Source organism: Cyanistes caeruleus, chromosome 11 (genome assembly GCF_971803275.1).
Source record: "Cyanistes caeruleus chromosome 11, bCyaCae1.hap1.1, whole genome shotgun sequence".
Lineage (NCBI taxonomy): Eukaryota > Metazoa > Chordata > Aves > Passeriformes > Paridae > Cyanistes > Cyanistes caeruleus.
The window spans coordinates 12993972-13015675 of NC_141711.1; the positions used below are offsets into that span (position 1 = coordinate 12993972).

The 21704-nt window shown below is 37.0% G+C and overlaps 1 protein-coding gene across 6 annotated transcripts in view; it reads left to right on the plus strand.

Annotated features, from left to right (window-relative positions):
• ERC2 (ELKS/RAB6-interacting/CAST family member 2) overlaps positions 1-21704 on the plus strand; it is a 406984-nt gene that overhangs the window by 348025 nt on the left and 37255 nt on the right. For 5 of the 6 annotated variants that reach the window (XR_015275160.1, XR_015275158.1, XR_015275161.1 and 2 more), the window contains one exon: positions 1172-1362. The exons of the other annotated variant lie outside the window; for it this stretch is intronic. The gene's annotated coding sequence lies outside the window, so the exon portion shown is untranslated. The remainder of the gene's footprint in view (positions 1-1171; positions 1363-21704) is intronic. 6 annotated transcript variants of the gene reach the window in all.

Sequence of the window (21704 nt, forward strand, 5' to 3'; positions counted from 1 at the left end):
TGACTTTACTAAAGACTTCATTTAGGTTCAGAGTATACAAAAGTTAATCAACAGTGGGAACTCAACTGACAGCAATTTAATCTGATTGGGTAGGGTAATTACATGATTACCAAGAGTGTTTATATATGGACAAGGATATTTTTATTGGAAAAAATCCTAATTGCTTTCTTACTGAGAAGAGAAAAAAACAAACAAATTTGTTGTTGCAGGTTAAGAGGACATCCTTCGTTCCTTGAAATAGCTCCTTTTCATATTTAGTGACAAAATGAACACATACTTTGCAAATTTGCACTGAGATTATGTTAGGAGTTCCTCTGTTTCTGAACTTGAAATAATGCCATCAATATCTTGTTTCACTTAAGCAGCTCGTTGCTTATACATTGTGTGATAGCCTAAAGATGTCATGATGCTTGTAATTAATTATCTCTTTTACTGTGTGTAAACACTGTTGCTTAAATACAGGTTGGTTTCACCAAACTTAAACCTAAAGATCCATTATACTAATGGATATTTCTGGGAAGGACGACAGTATTTGTTTTTCCATGATGGCAAAAAAACCCCAAATGGCGGCACCATGTAAAAGATAGATTGATAAAAGATGGTGTTCCTAAATGCTGGAAGAAAAGGTATCATTCAAGTTCTCTGAATGATCCTTTAGAAAATGCTCTTTCATTCTATTGAAATAGGAGGGAGTGTTGGGAGATGTATCTTCATTAACAAACATTAACCTCTGTGCTTACCTCCTGAAGAGCACTGCAGAGTAGAATCCCTTTTGGCTGATAAATACTCACTTGCTCCAAAACCTGATTAAGGAATGGACTGGGCCTGGCCCTGGCACTTTGTAGGGTTGTGTCTAAATCTAAATGCCAAAAGAAAAAAAATAAATATTGACACAAGAGTAACTTCATATCACACAGGTAACTTTTGAACACATTCTGCCAGTGGAAATGGGATGCAGTCCTCTCAAGACTGACTTCTAAGGAATTGAAAAGTTAATGAACTAAATGTTAAATAAGAAATAAATGAATTTTTGAAATCAAATATATAATTATGGAAAGAAGTTCTGTGATATTTTTCATGTTATAAAAATTACATGTTCTCCCTTTTGCTAATTTTTCCCTTACAAATGCTTTAGAAAATATTACAATTTTGAATTGTTTTTCTAAACCAGATGATCCAGTCACTGTTGGAGGCACATAGCCACGGCAAAATCTCATGCTGTACATTGATCACCTGTCCAACCTTTGCCTAGAGTGTGATCCCCAGTTCCTTCAAGAGATCCATCTTTACCTGTCTATAAAGAAGAAGAGGAGGAGGGAGACATCTGGGATATTCAAGTATCAAAGTTTAACACCAGAGCAGGTCGAAACTTGATTTATATTATTCTCTATATGTGTTGCTAGTTTTGACTTGGATATTTGGCTGGAGATTTTTTCAGTGATTGCATAGTATGGGTGGAAGTTGCTCCAGTGTTAAAGCATTTTTGTTTGGACTGCTCACTTGTTGAAACTGCACATGCATTTTTCATAGCTCTGTGGTGTGAAATTGAACCCAAAGTCACTCTGCTATTGAGGAAGCTGGCTAATACTGAGCATGCCTGGAGTCTGCACTCCTCCCTTGAACATGTGCTGACCACAGAGACCAAAATGTGGCAGCTTGTTTCAAGCTGTTCAGTGTAGCCTAGCTGGACCGTTCCGTATTTAGCACACGACCAAATCCAGGTCCCCAGCCAGTGCAATCGTGTTCATTCACTTGTTAAACTTTCTTCCTCTTCCCTTTGCAAGAGGACTTTGATATCCCCAAAAAGCCAAGGTTTTGCCTAATGTCCTAAGGACTGCCCCTTTAGGAGTGTAGCACAGCCCACACACAAACCTGGAATATGTCCAACTTGTTCTTTGAGCAGAATGTGAACCCCTGACCTCCTGGGCCTCCGGCAAGAGTGCTGCCTACTGAGCCACCAATACCCAGGCCATCAATAAGTTTTAAATGCCAGTTGCAGACTTCACAGAGATAATGACTTCAGTGTGTAAAGGTTTTGTTGTGGAGGCTGCAGTCTCACACATGGCGTGACAGAGTAAATATGCTAAAACCATAGAGAGCCCTTGCATAACTCGCCTTGATATAACAGTTTTTGTAATATGTTTCAAGGCATGGAATATTATTTAAAGGGACCCTGTTATGTAGACTTAGGCCCAAAATGAAGCTATTATGAAAAGAATGTTTAGCAAAACCAGAAATATGTCCATGAAATCGTTGGAGTGGGAATTTCAGGGTAACCTTGCTTGGATTTAAAGTTGCCTGCATGACATTGCACTGTTGTGCTATGGAATGAGAACCAGCAAATGAAAATACTGTCAAGTGAGAATCAGAAACTGAGCAGTATAAAGACATTAGAAAGCTATTACTATTGTTATATTGTCTTAAAAATGTTATGTGACCCTGAGAAAGATGAAATGAAAAAATAAATTCCAATCTAGTGATTCAAAATAGCATTATTGACACAGGGAAAACCATGTATTTGCATTTTAATAGTATTTTTAACATGATCACAAGTAAGTTCTTGTATTTTAAGTACTTATAAAGGAATATGAATATGAAATTAGCTTTCAGGTTTTGGCACATTTCAGTTTTATTGATGTTTCCTATTTAAAATTTAGCGTTAAAAGCATACAAGAGATACGTTGATGTTTGCAAACAAAGTGTTATTTATAGACTTGGATCAGGAAGGAAAACATGGCCAGATTCAAGCTAAGACTTAAATTGTTGAAAGGCTGTTAGATAAATTGCATGAACCTTCTATGGAGCACAGGCCAGGAACCCAGGACTCCTTTTCCCAGCTGAGTGCCCAAATCACTAGGCTACAGACTCTTGCTCCCTCTTGTGTTCTTTCTCTGGCCCAATGAATCTTGAATTATTTTCTGTACAATGAAAGAGCTTCCGTGGTAGAACTTTGCTATCTCCCTCTCCCTGCCCCAGCATTTATGCAGCCTGTAGCTGACTGGAATGTTCTGCTAGAAGACATTGCTGAGTCCAAGGCTGAAGAAGGAATGGGACAAGGGGATTTGGCTGCTGGCATGAGCAGTGCTGCTGCCAGGCTGGGAATGACTGGTCTCATGTGCTGTTTTGGAAAGAAATAGTGCCTGAAGGATTTTGTAGGGAGCCCAGCTGGCTGGTGTTTATCAGGCTGGCTCTGAGAGCACCTGGTGGGTCAAACTCCTCAGATCAGCTGTGCAGCTCCCCACAGGATTTGGCATAAACTGAGCCATGAAGATGAAGCACCCTGGCTGAGCAGGCAAACTCTGGCCATGCACAGAGATGCAGCTTCTGGATCTGGCCTGCGTTGCCATCAAAGCCTTTATTGCCACCAGAAGCATCTCCAGGGTGGGATAGGGGCTCCAGGATCAGCATTTTGACTACACATGCCTAAATTCTTCTCATGACCCATTTTGAATTCCTACATTTTTAGTCTTTTAGTTAATTTAATTTAACAGCTCTTTTGAATGTGGAACTGAGAAATTTTATAAACCTGTTTTTCAAACAAAAGTTAAGTTTTAAAGAATGTGTTATAATTAAGCAAGATGATAGGAAGAATAAGTGGTTCAAAAATGCATCAAAACTTATGAACCAGAAGCAAACATAGTGCATTTTGAAGCTTGAAAAGTGAAATTGCTTTGATGACTTTAATGCTGTTCAGGCAGTATTGTAGAGCAGTATGTATTAGATCTGAAATTAGGAATAGCCAACTAAACTGACTGCATTGCAGTTATACAACAAGTTTGTCAAAATGACTGACTTAATTCCTAGGCTCTTCTTTTCGTCCCACATGTATGTTTTTATGAAGTCCTGCAGTGTAGGCCCTTTTCATGCAAATGTATTTATCTGCCTCAGTGGGATTATTCTAGTGAATAAGTGTGTAACATCAATTAGGATGAGTCTGGTTTTCTTTTTAATAGAAATGTTAATTTTGAAAATGACACGTGTGCATTAGTTTTAGTCTGAAGACCTACAGACAGTATAAAATTGGAACTGTAGATTTCCTTGGCAGCTCTTCTACAATTGTTTCTACCTGTTTAAAATGCTGTAGGAGTAATGTGATTCATTACACTTTACTTTCCTGGCAGTAGATGTAGCACCTAGTTTGGTATCCAAATGTGAACTATTGCTGCTTTGTAATGTGGTGAATTGTGGGTGGTGGAGGTGGGAATAGAAGCTTTTATTCATGACAGGTGGTTGGTTTTAAAGACAAGTATTTTCTGCCTTGCTAGTATCTATTGTCATTGCAAGGGGATTTTTTATGTAGTAGGAAAACATTCATAAGTAGGAAGGATGCAGTCTGTACCCAGTTGTTGATGGTTTAACTGCAGTTCTTTTGCCAGCATTTCTGGTTCCACACACAGGACTTTCACTGTCCCTTAATCTGTCTCTCCCAGTGAACAGAAGTTAAATTGATAAAGGCTGTAATCATGTTAACAATTCTGTGTGCGCTGGTGTAGGGAACTGCTTAGCACGGTGTTGACTTAATTGCTTTAAAGTGGGTGTGTTAAAGGGGGTCTTTAGATACTTCTGCTATGAATCTGGGATAAATAGCTAAAAAACACACCATAGTAACCCACATGATGACAGCGAAAAGTTGAGAGGACTGGATGAAAGCCAGAGTGAGAAAACTGAGAAGGGAGGAAAAAACACTGCTACAGAAAGCTATGAGCTGGAGTGGTAAACTTTGGAGATGAGTAGAGGTTTTAAAAAATTAATAACTTTTCTACAACTGTGGATAAACTGTATTACATGACTTTGGTTGGTTTCAATTGGTGTAATTTGGGAAGCCCTGCATAAGGCAGTTACAATAACTAAGTTGTGATCAATAAGTATCTTGATGGAGGCAATAGTCAAATGCAAGATCAGCAACAGAAGAACAAGCTAAGAAAAACAGACTTGTAGTTCAAATCCCATGAAAATTGCTATTTCAGTTGGGAACAGCATACTTCCAAGATTATAGATTGGAAGGGTAAAGTAAATCATTGTAAATATGACTCATATGTTAGTGAAAGCCCACATAAAAAATACATTATCCTTCCCACTATAAAAATAGTCAACTTCATTGTCAGGAAAAAAAAGAAGTGTGAACACTGTCATTTTTCCCTTGATCAATTTTACACAAAAACATTGTTAATTTTGATACATATTTTATTATTTTTATTTTATAGGAGAGGTTGATTTGTGTGTGATTAGTAGCAATGATTCCTCAGCCTTAAATCGCTTGATATCTTGAGGAGGAAAAGATTGCATGACATGGTCTTGCTGTCCTCTTTTTAGTGCTGCCTCAAAGGATAAAGATTGTTTACAAATGTCTGCAATTTTTTGCATCTGCTCTCAGAAATACTAAACCTAATAGGGATTTTTCCAAGTTAACAGAGTTTTTGATAGAAATTGCTGCTTTATCAAACCTGAAACCTCTTTCATGTCAAGCGTAGTTTAAAAAAAAATTTCCTTTGAAAAGCTTTAATTTCAAATAGCAAATAAATAATTTATTGGAAATGGAACTGCTCAAAAAGAAACCTTGAGAGAAATCTGCATTACAATACCCAGAGCCTAATAGTTAGGGCATTATCCTTTAAGACATGCGACTTTGGTTCAATTTCCTTTTCTGAATCCAGCTGAATAGAGACTTAAATCCAGCTGAATATCTAATGCATCCAAGGCAACTGTCTTTACCACTGGACTATTGTCTGTAATAGGTTGGGTATCTCTGCTTTTGTGAAAATTGTGAAAGGATTTGTCCTAATACTAACAAGACCTTTCTGAAATCTTCAGAATTCTTATAGGCTGGGAAAGAACTTTTGTGCTTAGCTTTATTCATAACCCCCAGGCTCTGAAGAAATGCCTGTAATAATCATTATTTTATATATTCATACCAGGCAACATTTGTTAATCTGGACTCTGAACTAAATCTCAGTCTCAGACTCCTATAGAACTGTCTTTCCATGCCTCTGGTTATTCCTGTCAGCTGTCTTGGGTTTTTCTGTTTTTCCTATATCCATTCTTTTAACAGTTCAACCAACTTTGCCTAAAAGTAGTACTTGGGTTATAATGAATTTAACACCATTTTTCAATATTGTCTTTTGTATTCTTTGCACACTCAACTTTATTTTGATAAGCTAATTCTTTCATCGCTGCTGAAGGTAATTCTGGTTGAGATATCCACTTAATGAAAAAAAAATAAAATAAAAAACCCAAAACATGTTGAAAGTAATTTGATGGTGGTTAGGAGTCTGCAGTCATGATGGATTCCATGAAACCAGAGGAACTAGGACTGTTTGGTGGCCTGTCAGAGTGTAGGTATTCTTTTCAGATTACCAAAAGGGATCAGTTACCTTGGTAATGTGTCCACCAATATTTATTGTGTCTATTTCTTTACACAGGCTAACAAACATTCATCATGTGGGAATGTTGGTCATGATCAACTTGAGCTGAATTTAAATTGATGACCTAAAGGTTAAAGTCTCTGTATCCCATTACCTCTCCCTTGGGCTGTCCAGTCTCCCTACAACTGGGTTTAACTCCACTTTTAGTTTATCAGTGTCTTTGGAGGAAGAGCACTCTTTAGAAGTGTTGATCTGACAAATACCATGGATGTCCTGTTAAAAAAAAAAAGCCCAAACCAAATCAATCTGACTGTTGCAGCTTGTCAATACTTGCTGAGGAAGGTTCTGAACAAGGATTCAGATGCTGGACTAATAACTTCACTGGCCTGTTAGATAGCTTTAATCTAGTCATATGGGAACATAATGCAGTGTAGCAGTCCCATGAAACATGAAACTATGAGAACAGCTGAATAAATTTAAACACGTTTTTGAACATTCTAACCTTTGTCATAAAAATCTGATAATACAGAAAAACTAGTAACACTTGCTTTTGGCTTTGTTATTTTGTACAGTAGTTGAGAAGACAACATTTCTTGTGGCTGCTGACTTGAAAGCAGTGACAATTTCTAGCACTGCTTTTTGCCCCATATGAAGTTTATTCTTTCTCACTCATTAAGGAATGAATCTGGTTTCTGTTTTATTCAATACTGTATATACATCTCACCCATAAATATTTAAACTGAGTAAATATAGAATCTTAAACATGGAATATGCTTTCATTCTAAACTGGTGGCCGTGGGGGAAGGTAAAAATATTTTATTCAAAGACCAGTGGTTCCTTTGGATGAAAAAAAAAAAAAAAGTGTTTTGTGCTTGCTGTAGGGCAGTGAACTTTTTACCAGATTATGCCTTTATTGTTATAAAGTTCAGACTATAAAGGATCTATAGGAAAGGGTTTGCAGATACTCACTTCAAAAACACATGGCTAGTATTCAGCCCCTATATCTGGGGCTAATTTAATTCTTCTTCTCCATTCAAAGTGCCTCTCTCCTGTCTACAAATGCAGAACAGATTCCCGGGTAATTTTCTTTCTTGGAAGTACCGTCATTTTATTCCTAACTGGGAATAGCATGAAATGGAAATACAGTCATGACTTTACTTAAAAACAAACACCAAAGAAAATAAAGGCAGGGGTAATATGAAAGATAGTTCCATAACAAATTGATGCAGAAAAATGCAGAAATGTGAAGCATATTGAAAAAAACCCACATTTTTCACTGGGAAGATTTCCTTTAGCAAACTGATTTTTGGAAATGATGTAACCTGTCATACCTAGAGTAGTTAATAAATTTTGGCCAAACTGGTAATTCCAATTAATGGTTTTAATTTGATTCAGCAAGAAAAGTCCAATATATATCTAGGTATGCAGCAGGCCTAGATCCTATTCTAAAGATACAATGAAGAGGGTTGCAGAATTAGAGTTTTATTAGTCTGAATACAATGAGCAGTGGACATTTGTGCTTTAGATTGTTACGACTGTGTGACTCCTACGTGCATTACCCACTCTTCCTTCGTGTACCTTGTGCAGTCAGAAGTGCTGAGGGATACTGAAGGTTACATCCTGAGTCCTGCTGAGGTTTTCTTGAACAAAGTAAAGGTGTTTGTTACGTTTGGGAGTCAGAGGTTCAAGCTGTTGCCTGTGTAGGTGGCAAAGGGGTTGGACCAGCCTCTTCCATAAAGTCTGAATCCTTTTGTGGGTAGTATCTTGTAGAAATGTAAAATAAGCTTTGATAATAAAAGGTGACCAAGAAAGTTGCAAAAGTAGGACTTTGTGTTTACAATGCAAAATCAGATCAAGCCTCAAAACAGAAATGTAAAGTAGATAATATTTTATTATGCATTATAAATACATGTTAGCTGATCAACATGTATATCCTTTGGTGATTTTGATGAGGTGACAAAATTGATTTTAAAGGGGAAAAAAAAATCCACCCTTTAATTTATTTTTATGTGTGGACCTGAACTGGACAAATAGGAAGGACTGTTTTACTAAATTTAGTATTTTTCCTATATTTTTTTTTTTTAATTTACTTTCTTCATGTGGAACGGAAACAGGAGGGTAGAACAGTATTTTCAACAAGATTCAGTGCCTCTTGTTGAAATTTATGTTAAACCTTTGTTTATGGAGCACAAAGGCAAAAGTTTTACTGATTTCTAAAAGAAAGATTGGAATATCTTAGTTATTTAGTTAGTTTTTGCCTACAGTAATTAACATAATAAAGAATTTTTTTGATGTAGAGTTTTTTAAACAGCTTGGTTTGGAGCTGCCCTGTCAAGGTCTGCTGGTTAAAGTGTTACAGTAATGAATCCTAAATTCAAAGATGATTTCTTAGGAGAGTGGCTTTGTTCTCCTGTGCAGACTGACAGATACAGGGAGGAAAAAACCTTTTTTTGGTCTTAGATCAATACTGTCATGAACATGCAAATACTTGTGTATGTTACCACAGCTCCCATAGAAGCACCATTCACATGTTGGATTTTTTCTCCCACTTTGATTATCTGTACTGGCTCACAAATTCAGTCTGTGTTGGCATAGAGCCCTGGAAAATCAAGGCAGACAGAAACTGTCCTGTCATGTCTGTCTGTGCTTTTATTTTCCAGCTCTTCCAACTGTCCTGCTGATATTCTCCACTTCAGCTTTGTGGTTACTCTAAGTACTCCATTTTACTAAATTTGTTAAGTGAATCTAGACTTTTGAGCTCCAAGCACCATTTCCATACTAACATAAACTTTTTTATTTTTTTTTTTTTGTGGTCATCTTAACTCTGCTGTGCAGAATGAAGTACAGTTCCTTTCTCTGTAGTTGTAATATACTTCATCAGTTTCCAAAAGACAATAACTCACTTTATTCCCATTTTATAAGGATTAATTATACTCAGAAAAATCTCTCAAATAGCAAACAGAAAAGGAAACCAGATGTTGCAGAGTTATTTAACCAGTGTTATTTGCAGACAAATATTTAAGGTATGTGATTTAATTTTTTGTGGAACCTTTAGAAGCTGGCTAGTGAGTGAATAAAACATCCACAGTGTATGTGAAAACATATTTTACCTGATAGTATCATTTTTTCACCTATTACAGGTAAATACTTTTTCAGTTCTTGGCAACAGATTTGCAAAAGTATTTGATTAAAACAGGAACAATCCCCAAGGCATATTGTGTATAGAGTCATAATTTATAAATAGGCTTTTGTTGCATAAAGCACAGTTGTGCATTTCCAACAGTTCAAGATTTCTGTGCACTATTAAAATGGAGTAGTGATAAACCTTTGTGCAAACTTGTTTTCCTTATAGATGCAGAGTCAAATAATGAATCCTTAGAACAAGCAAGTGAATTTATCATCTGAACACAAATGTTTATCTATGAGTTTCAATGAGACTGAGCTGCACTTCAGAAAACGGTGTTTTGCAAAACAGATGAGGGCAATTTCTCTCATAGCAATGATTTGTATAAAACCATTAAAGTTAAAGGCAAATTTAAAATATGGCATATGTTCCTAAAACTGATCTGTTTCAGCTAATTTTCATGTTGTTTAGTACCTGCAAGATTTGTAAGACGTTGTTCTAAAATATAGAAGCTTCCTGTTCTAGACTTTATAGGCCAAACAAGAATATCATTTTCTTTTTCATCATTTCTACACTCTTGACATCCAAGAAATCCTGAATTGTGATATCTCTCCAAATTTATCTTCCAGTTTTCCTCTTGAGTACCAAGAGCTTTTCATCTGCCAACCACTCCTGTCAAAGACAATCTGCCTCATGTCATTAAGAGAAATTTTCTAAATGAAAAATGTTGCAATATTCTAGTTACTAATATCTCAACACTTGCATGGATATGTCTCAGTTTCAATTTTGTCGTCCTAATTCAAGGGAGCACATTATCCTTAGTTTCCCAGTTTTACTCTTATAAAATTTTGTATCCAGGATTTCAGTGTCTCCTTTCTTGGAGCCTCTAGTGACTCTGCATTCTCTTATCTCCTTTCCCTCTACAGCCTTTTCTAGCTGCAATATTCCTTCCAGGGTTTCAGACTCATTTGATTTCTTTTCAATCCTATCTCCAGCCTCTTTCCCCTTCTTTTCTCATTAGTACCCTGCAGGTTCTTCAAACCCTCTTTTTCCAAACTTAAAACCTCACTTTCCCAGGTTATGATGTAACTTTCTTCTGCCTCTTCAGCCTTTCCCTCCTGATCTCCAGTGGCCACAACTTCTGCCACAGTTGAGTTACAGAAACTTCCACTGTTCTCTTCTGACCTTGCCATTTCCTGTTATTCAGTCTGTGCAAGTGCTCAGCTTGATGGACTTTGAACTGAACATAATCAGAAGAAAGTATGTATGTCGTTTCTGTCATCAGAGATGATAATAATTTGTTCCTATTTTTAAAATACCATTTCCTGTTTATGGAAACCCATTATTGCTGACAGGTTTTTGCAAAGAGGCATCATCCTTAAATATGCATCCATTTTTAAGACATTCCTGCATTATTTTTTTTACTCTATACAAGATTGTTTGCTTTATGTAACTATTTCCCTTGTCTAAATGTGATTTGCAGGATGTGATGATAAATGTTTAATGCTTCTTGTAAAACTCTTACATTGTCAGTTTCAAAGTTTAGTGAAACATCAATGTTTTCATTTGATCCCAGCACTGAGGAATGTCCAGCTTTCATCACAACAGGGTTGTTTAGTTCCCTAAATGTCTAAATACTCTGCCTTTGGGAGGTATCTCACTGTCACAAGCTCCTAAATTGAAAATTAGGTGTTCAGCCAAAGGTTGGGGGGAGAGATTTAAGAAAAGAATCTTTCTTTAACAGACATCTTTGATGTGGGACAAAGTCCCTTCAATGTGAAATAAATCAAAGCCTGAGAAACCATTAAACAACCCTGTAGTTTGAATATATCCAGTTCTAGATAACCAAAAAAATGTTCCATCCTGCCCTTGTTTCTTTCTCTATTGAAGATGTGTAGATTTTCAGACAAACAGTTCTGTTGACTACATCACGAGCTTCTAATCAGTAACACTTTTGTTGATGAATAAAATATAATGCTAGATAAATTTATGTAGAACACATTCTCAGTAAAAATATTTAGAAACATTTATCTTGAACAAGAGGTATAACCATCAAAGTCAATAAGTTAATTCCATTCAGCATAAATTATTATCAAAGAGCTGAATGTTTCTCATCTTTGCTAAACAATTAACAGAATCAATTTAACTCATAATGTCAGAAAACCCTTAAAAATGTATAGTGCAGTCTTGGTTTACTTGTGCATAAATAAGAACTGTTGTCATATTCACCAAGGTGCATTTGGCTTAAGCCTAAACAAGAATGTTTTTTTAATAATGCCCTGTTTATCTTTAAGAAACATAAGATGTAGGGCCAAATCAGATTTTGCTTGAAAGGAATGAAGGAATGCATAAATAAATGTATCAGTACCTAGTTGAACAATATTGTTTTGAATTCTGTAGGATTTTTTTTCTTTTTTAAATAATGTTTGAGAATATTAGCAGGTAAGCTCTTCCAGAAGATATGGCTCCTTAGGATGAAAAAGGAACATGAGGCAAATATTACAGGACTAGAAAAAGAATTTTGCAGAGAACAAGAAAGGAGGAAAGAGATGTTGAAGTGTTTTAAAGTTATTTTCCTAGTCCGTGTACAGCCAAGACACCCCAAAATAAAAACCCTACAGAAAGCTCTTGCAAGCCTGAGGTGTAGTGTAACTCTGAAATCTTAGTCTATACATCTTAAAATACCTTGGACTATTCTGCCTAGAAACCCATGGACTAACAAGAGTTTGTCATCTGGGCTCAGAGTTTTCCCTTTGAGTTTTTGGCTGGGGAACCTTTATCTTTTTAGAAACAACTTGTGACAACTCTTCTTCTTTTCTTCCCCCATTTCTTTTTCACTTTTGACACTATAAGTACTTCATTGCTTAGACCTTGTTTTTAAAACAAGAAGTAATTCTGTTGTCAATAGATGCTGCTGTGCTGGCACAGGGCTGTGGATTTTTGGTGGCCTTTTTATGCAGCATCAGACATTTAAATCTTAGGTGTCTCTTCCTGACACTAGAAAAATGCCAATTAAAGAGGTGATGATTGGGGAAGACCTAATTAACAGAGATCTCATCATGGAACTAAGATATATAGATTTATCTTTCTGCCTTCCCTCCCCTTCAGATTGCAGACACAGATACAAAACCTAAATTGTCACAAGGTGCAAAGTGATTTACAGAGAGAGTCATGTGTCCAGGCTAATCCATGGACTTGGTGGGCACAGCAGAACATAATATTCTGTAATTCTGGACAGAATTGAAGGGTGTTCTTATGTGCCTAGTTCACACAGCTGCTGTGAATCCATGTCTGCATGTCTTGTAATGTGAGGTATAAGGAAAATATCCTATTTAAGGGATTTTACCTTAGTCTTGATCAAGTATTTGCTACTGGGGCTCAGCAATGGGAAAGTAGAAGAAAAATATGTCTGCCTTATCCCATGTTCAAAATACTGGTCAGATCACAAGCAAAGAGGTATAACTTGATATTTTCTTTATATATTATGAATTTATAAAATTGAGAAGAGAGAGGAAAATAATTAATGCTGAAATGTATATGACCTCTATTCCTGTGAGTACTGTGAACTTTGCTTACAAAACCAGCAGGTCTCAGACGATTTTGTACTTTTTAAATAAAACAAATGTCTACTCAGCCCACCTACAGACGGAGAGGTCATTGCATTATACAGGATACAAGAATATGTATTTAGCTGTGATCCTGACAGTGTAAAGCCATGGGCTGGAGTATGCAAATGAGGCCTGTATGTTTGTGTGTGCAGTCAGCAGGGCTGCTGTGTGTACACAAACATGTTCATTTGTGTACACATACCGATTCAACAAGCTTAGACAACACCACGCAAAGAGCTGTCGGAACTCGTTTCCATGTTCCAATCCTGTTTACGGCCTCTGGGCATCGTTTTAATGTAAATAACAAATGGAGGGGAGAGCGGGGGGCCAAGATTTCCACTATGGTTCCTTTTTTAGGGCATTTTTCATGCTGCTTTATAATATGTGATGGAAAGCACTGGACAGGACAGGGCTCACTTGTCAGCTTCCAGTTTGACAACTGTTGCTTGATGGAATTGGGCTTTCTAGAATTCTAATCCAAAGTGATTTTTGTCAGATATTCAGATTTCCTAGTATTTAATATCTTTTTTTTCCTGGTTAATTTTGACTGTATTTATTTATATATAGATATATCTATTTTTTCCCCCAGTTTTTGCTTTCTGTTATATATGCAAGTCAGAACTTCAGCAGCCTCCCCTTATCCTCATATTGAGAGATTTACTATTCCTGTAGAGAGCTCAGAGTCCATTTGATACATATACACCCATATAGGAATTTCTCTGATCAGTGAAGCCTCGCATCTTCCAGACAACATTAAACTCCTCCCGACCTTACATACAAAACCAGTATGTGTAAATTCAAGCAACATTTTCAGTAATGAGAATTTATTCAATACAGAATGTACAGAAATGTTTCATCAGTCAGACTTAAGCCTTTTAACTTGCATATGTTAAATAAAATTTTTAATAAAAATGAATCTTGATGATGCTTGAAAGAGGGTCCATTTTATATGACCTTCTCCTCCATTGTACATAAGGTTTGATATAAGCCTGTTACAAGATTCCAGGTATTGTACATCTTTGAATAAACGAATATGAATGGAAATTAAAAGGGCTCTCTAGAGTAACTCTTTGATCAATTAATTAGAAATTATCAGCAATGAAAAACTTGGTATATAATTGCTGCTTAGTGTTTATAAATGTATTTGATACAAAATGCCTCTACATGAAATGCATTTATATGTATTTAATATTGAGTCTACATTTAGTTACGTTTATTTTAAGATTCAGGAGTAATACAGAATATAGAAACTGTTTCTTCTTTCAACTAAAAAAAAATATAAATTGAAGTTGGCTATTGATCATTGAATTCCTTAGTTACACTTACTTATTTATTAAATCAATTCACTACATGACTTAAGTATATAATAGTTAAAAAATAAAAAAATAGTGTTTGGCAACTTTAAATTTTCATGAGACCAGGAACGATTTATAGAAGCCCTGAAACAATGCCAATCACAGAACAATCTAAATCCTTCCCTGCTTTTCTGTCATTCACAAGGAAAGCACTTATTATCTGTTTTCAATTTCTAGTCTACATTCCTGCTCTGTACCCTCAATCTGGATATGGAAAGTCTAGAAATATCCAATGGCAAATCTGAAGTTTCTTGAAGCTTACGGATTAATTTTTTAACTCCTCATAAAGCAATTAGTCATTAATAATGTTGCAGCATGAAACTAAGCATTAATAGAATACCTAAATTATAAAAGACAGGAAATTAACTGGAACAGGAGTTGCATTTTTTCTTTCTGAGCAGAAAGGCATGGCATGACTATCAAAGCTCAGTCATGTATGACTCCCAATAAGGACTCTGCCAAATGCATGAACAGCTCTGCTGTGCTGTGGGGATGGAGCTGCTGAACAGGGAGCTGGGAGCAAAGGACCTTCCTTCAAAAGCTTTTAACTTAGCTCTACCACAGGATATGTAGTTAATAACAAAAACAGCTGCACAAGCATTCTGGGATGCCATAATTAAATTGATAAATCTGCAGTGACATATCTGTGATGAAGGGATCTGCCATTAGTGGATTTTTTTCTTTACTGATGGTCTGTATATCTATAGCATCTGGCTGAAGAATAAAGCTCCATGCTTAAAATCCACTTGGCATTTTTTATGAAAGTAAAGAACAAGTTTTTTGTTTTAGTACTTTGTTAGGAAGTACTTTCAAATAGCAAAATTGATAGTTTTCCTTACCTTTTTGGTAAACTGAATAGTTTTACAGCAAAAATCTCTGCTCAGTGTTAGTTTTGTCATCACCAACCCATGAAGCAAGTGTACAAACATGTACAGAACAAGTTTCTTTTGAAGAAAAATTAATCTGTATATGACACAAGTAATTGCTGGAAAAATCACTGAATTCTTAAGGTTATAGCTTGGATAGGAGTGTGATTTCTTTTATCTCCACAACTCAACTTTCATTTTAATGGATATAAAATTCTCTGAAGCAAGAACCATGTCCATTATTATAAATTCTTTGCATTATTACCAGGTAGTTTTCAGAAGCCAGCTGTATTTCCCAGTCCCTGTACAAGTGTGGAAGTATGGACACAAACTATACTATTTTGGACAGAATTCTGGGGCCACGGAGGGCTGTGGTCACTGCGTGCAAGCTTGTGTTTCCATTGAACACTGAAAGCTCTCTCCTTGAGCAGTATTGAACTGCTGACTGCAGATCAGAGGGTCACATCCATATCTTGTGTCCTGGAAGTCGTCCAGCTTCCGAACAGACACTCGTAAATTCAAGGAGTCTGTTCTAATTCTGAGACCAGTTGAAAACTGCAGTAGCAGATGAGAGCTTGGACTGGCTCATGTACATTTCCAAGTAAGGAAATGTTCCTTTCTGAGTTAGGATTGTCCATAGTGATGAGGAATTTTCCACAATAAGGATGACTGCTTTGGCTAATGGGTTCAATCAATGTTATCATCTGCTTTTAGGTTGTTTGGGTTTTTTCTTCTGTTGCAAAGGTAATTAGCAATTAATTTTATTGAAATAACAACTGTAGTAAATGGCTATAGAATTGTTAACAAAACTTCATTTTAGCAGGTGTTCATGTCTAGATTATGGACCATACAGATTGATTCTTTTCCTAATTGATGTATAAAGCAGATGGATGGATGAATAGAGATGGGGTTTTATTTTAAAATTTCTCTGTTCTTTAATGATAAATCAGTGCTGCTTTTGGAGATGGCTTTTTGAGCACTTTGAGGGAGAATTGCTTTCAACCCATGTTCCTTATTGTCATGGATCAATGTGGTCTGCATTTTATAAATCTTTCTTCATAGGTGGTCATTACAAACTATTTTCACTTTCTTCTTGTTATGATATGTAACAAATTAGGAAAGTAAATGCCTTAGGCTAGATGGAAATCTGTAATGAGTCATCATCATAGATGCTGTGATCATGGTTCAGAAACCCTGTGGAAATTGTGGCCTGAAGTATTTTGGGAAATGTTTCCAAAATCTGCTGTGCTCTTTTCTTTCAGATTAGTGCTTTCTCTTAAAACGCAGTTTAACTTTCTAATTTTTATTCCCAGTTCTATGCTAAACTACTGATGTACTTCAAAAGTCACTGCTCATGAAAGCAAAGCTTTTATTAATTATTTGTATAAAAAGATAACCAACAACTAAGCCATGAGATTCCAAATGCTGTTCCTGTTTCCAAAAGCAGCCAGCCATAGGAAAGGTGTTATGGTGCCAGTTTCAGAGACCCTGATGTGAGGTGCAGAGTGCAGGGGAGCAGGACTGCAGGGCTCCAGCTGTTTTGGCCCTGCAGGCTGGGAGCCCCAGAGGTGCCTGCCAAGGGTGGTCACCCTTGGTCACTTGTCTGCTGTCCCCTGAGCAGGGGGAGCTGCCACTCGCTGGGCTCTGGCTGTGCAGGTGACAGCCCCTCTCTCCATCTGTTTCCCAGCATTATCAGCACTGCTGAAGTGCAGGATTCTTTCTGGCTGCTGTGCTCAGGAGGAGCTGGACAGCTGCTGGAGATGCCTTTTGCCCACAGCAGGAGAACTGCAGTTGTCCTTTCCCTGCCAGGAGCAGGGTGTGAGGCAGGGCTGTGCGGCACATGGCTCCCATCGGGATCACGTCACGGGAATGTCAGGAAAGCGACACCAGTGAAAGGATGGAGAGCTAATCATCAAGTTTGCCTGTGCTCCTGAGGGACTGCTTTGGAAGCAGTGTGACATCTTGCTGTGGGTGTTAGAATACTTGTGACATTCTGTGAGCCGAGAGTTGTGCGTGGGTGACACCATGACTAAAATGTTGTACCTCAGCACTGCCCCTGATTGCCTGCTCAAGTGCCTCTGGGTGTGTGCAGCTTTCAAACTCTTGTAGAAAAGTGCCTGGGCACACAGATAAGAGAGAAATCTGCTTCCTTTTCCTAGGATTCTGTTTTTGTTGCTAGTTTGGGCCTCATTGTCTTCTAGTGTATAAAAAGTATCTTTGTATGGGGATAATTAGGAACGTTTTTGTTGAAAAATTGAAATTTGTTTAAAAAAATAAAAGTTTTGAAGGATGTCATGCAGTGTGCAAATTCAGGTCAGACTTGCTGAACAGATGTGCGCTTTCTTTGAAAAAGAGAGTTTTATAAAAAGTTTTAAACATTTGTTTTGTTCTGTAGATGAGGCAAGTTCAGATAAATTCATAGACGAGCACAGCAGGTTTTTTACCACAGTGTTGAACCTTGTGTGCATTAACCACCATAGTTTTGCAATTATTTTTTTTTTTACAATATGTCTAACTTTCCTGCATGTTTGTATGAATTTACATACATTTCATATACATATGGTCTGTCATTTAATTCTCCGCTGCGTCATTACACAAGAATGCCAAAGCTGATTCTAATTGTTCAGCAAACTAAAGGAATTTAGGGAGGTTGCCCAGAAATTCAACGTTTCTTAAATAAAATGCACATGTATTTTAAACCTTTTAACAGACACATTCTGTGCCATGCCCCCTTTACTAATATTAAAATAAGGCTTATCAGCACAAGCTGCATAAGTTTGTGCTGCTGGAGCCAAATCCTGGGATCAGCATCCAGGCCACGAGCCTGCAATCAGTTACACTTATGTTGAACTTCATGCACATTTGTCATTCTTTTGAAATCAGCAGGATTATTCACCTCCATAAGACATGGATGTGTGGAACTGATTCCGTGAGCAGACCCTCCATTTTTATTGGCTTTGTTATGAATTTGAGAGCAGGAAGAAAAAGAAAACCAATCTGCATTAGGACCAGAGAATTTAGCTGCTAAGGATAACTCTGGAGACAAAAGTGTGGCACTCGGGCTGCTGGTGTCAGTGAAGGAGAAAAGGATCACGCAGATGATACGCATGGCCAGTGGTGGGAGGTGTTCTGGGGATAAAAGAGATTATGAGAACAAGAGAGCAGAAAGTTATTCCATTGGTTCCCTGGCTGAGCTGAACCTTTTGAGCCCCTGTGAAAAATCACAAGCACATCATGAAATGATGGTAGGAATGGTAGGAAAACAGTAGAAGTGTGGAAAGAAGGATTATAAAGTGGTTTTTTTTGTCTGTAAGTTCATAACATCTGTATCTAGTAAATATTTTGATCCCACAGTTTCCCAAACAGTTTAATTGAACCTGCAGAAGGATATTTTTTGGATCATCCTAAATGATAACATTTTATCTTCCCTAGACACTTATTTTTTTACATCACTTTGGAAGTGCTGTGTGCATTTTCAGAGTCATGTGCAGTAGTTACAGAATCTTTTGTTATCTGTGCCAGTATTTAGCAATAAAATGTTAAATATATGTGCAAGTATGATATTAATGATCTGATTTCCTTTGATCCTTGTGGAATTTTTGTTTGCATATTTGGGATTGATTCTGTTCATAACAGCACGCATTCCCTCCCTTCACTGCCCAAATAAAAGTGCAATAGCAGCACTGAGGAGGTTGGACAGGCTAAATGAGATCTTGTTGCATTGGATGAACATAACTGCTGCAGGTAATTAACACTTTTCATTTTGAAGAATGAGTTCAAGCACTTGAGGGAATTTGGAACGATATTTTATGTTTTATTCCAGCTAGTAATGTAGAAAGGAAATGAAATAAGACTAATTTTATTTTCCGTTTTTGCTGTCTCTCCTCTCTCTCTGTTCTTTCTCTTGTTGAAAAACTATTGTCATTTATGTCATTAAAACACAGAATTATTGCCCCCAGACTTTCAGTGAACCACAGCTGTTGACCTTTTTGTCAAAAGCTTTGAATACAAAGCTACATTGGGAACATTTGTAGCCTGTGGACCATGACAGTACTGTAGACTTCTCTCCTGTCCTAACACAAGAGAGTGCCAGAGGGTGTGCTCACATTGTGACTACATTATTTTCTGGCAATTGTGGTAAAGATTTCCTTGCTTTGGGTTTTTCTGCCTCCTCTCAAGTGTACAGTCATCCTTCAAACCTATTATACCACCTTCTGAATGCTGTGGCTTTGTCCCTTAGGCTGCCTAATCCATTGTGTAAAATGTTTACCAGTCCTGTACAGATATTAAATTAAGCATTGAAGCTTAACATGAAGTGTGTAGATACTCAAAGCTGGATTTTAAAGACATCTTGATTTCCTCACTGTGTAATAATATATTACATTGAACGGGTAAGAGAGTTAAAAATTAAAATTAACCTTTTATAGTACAAAAAGTGCTAATTTTCAGTGAAGACTTATGAATATTAAAGTAAAAAAATAGTGAATACTAAGCATGTGAAAAATTCAAGATGTCTTCACTTGAAATATGCCATAAACTATTTTATTTTTTCTGGCTGAATAAAATAAGCACTTGTGAGCAGTGCACACCAGCTGCTGCATCTGTAGGGAAACCCAAGTACTTTCCCACAGTACATGCTGTATATTTCATTCTTACAGCATTTTATTTTGACAGGTAATCTTCATTCTTCTGCATATGGAGACAAAATTTAGAGCATAAGTAAAAAGTAAAGGCAATATTTAGTGTGTTTCACAGTTTCTGTGAATTTAAGTAGAGTAATATTTTTATTGACAAATATGAGTGCATGTAAAGCTCTCATAGATACACAATTTACATGTAACATGAAATGTCAAGTTTGGACCTAATTTCTTCCTTCTCTGTGCAACTGATACTACTCAGTCTTTCTCTTGTATGAGGGAAGCAGAAAGGCTGGTAGTGGAAGGGAATTCTGCTTTTTTTCTTCTGCTAATTTTCCCAGTGAAACTTGATCTGTCTTGGTTACATTTATGAGACTTTGTGAACAGAGAAGGAGCAGTGTGATGTGAATGCAAAAATCATGCATTTTCAATACATTTCATTAGATTGCAACTTATATACAGAAAAAAACCAACCCTAACCAAATCCTTTCATAACCGAGGTTTCTAAGCATTACCATAATTGTAAGCATACACTTATTCTAAATAGTCTTCCCTTAGAGAATAAACAGGTACATTTTTTTTGAATCCACAGTCAAGTCCACTTAGAGGTGCAAGGAACAGAAATTGTACTTGCAATTCAACTGGTATTTTGAAATTATTCTGGCAGAAAAGAGGCTGCCTTTCAGAAAACTGTTTTCTATACACTTCCCCCTCCCATCCCCCCTTTTCTATAATAGGACAATACACTTCTTTCAGCTGAGCCTCAAAGTTCTTGAATATCCTGAAAATCAAAATCGGGATTAATGCTGGAAATGTATGCACATATCCCAGAGAGTTTAACCTGTGACCCACAGGCTTCTGGTCACTCCATATCCCAGGAAACAATCAGGGCACATCAGGCTCTTCTGCTTAGGTAAAACCAAAGAACTACAGCAATGTCCAAAAGGCTTTGTAGCAAAAAGGACGAAGAGCGGGAACAGGCACTGAAGACATGGTTTAAGACCATTTCATCCAATAACCTCTTCTAAATTTAGAGCAATTTTACTGGAAGCTCTGAGTGTTTGAAATGTCTATTCCTATTTATAATTAGAATGCCTGTTCTACTCTTAGAAAAGGGTATAGTAGTTGGGAAGGTAAATGACATCAAATTCCTCGAGGATGTGTGATAGGATGTGGATCTCTGGCTGAGGATTCAAAGCCCAGGGATGAGCAAGGGTTCCTCAGTGCTGAAGACTGTGATGGGGAAAGGGAGTAGGAGCATCTGGACGTTGGCTCCTGACACTAATTCTGACAAAAGCATTTATGTTGAGTCAGATTTGTGGCAGTATTTGAGCAGAAAAAGTACATTGTTTCCACACAAATCCATCTTCTTTTCCTAATTTAATCCATTTAATCCATTATCTCCCGACTGACACTTGTTTCTGTGGATGGCTTTCTGTGACCCAAAAGTGCTTGCAAGAGCACTCGGTGGAGTATAATTCCACTGGGCATCGCCTTATTTTGGGGAAGAACTTAGAAGTCCCAGAATACAGGACAGAAAAAAGGCTGAATTGCTGAGTCCTGCAAAGGTGGAGTTTCCTGTGGAGAGCAGGGTATAGCAAATATGGGAGATCTTGAAATTGTGAGGGCAGAGTAGGAAAAGGTGAGAGAGAAGGAGCAGAGAAGGTTTCTGAGTGTGAGATGGGAGATCTCAACTCCTGCTTTTGTTACCTAAGTGCATTCATTACTTTGTTGTGCATTTCATCTCCTGAA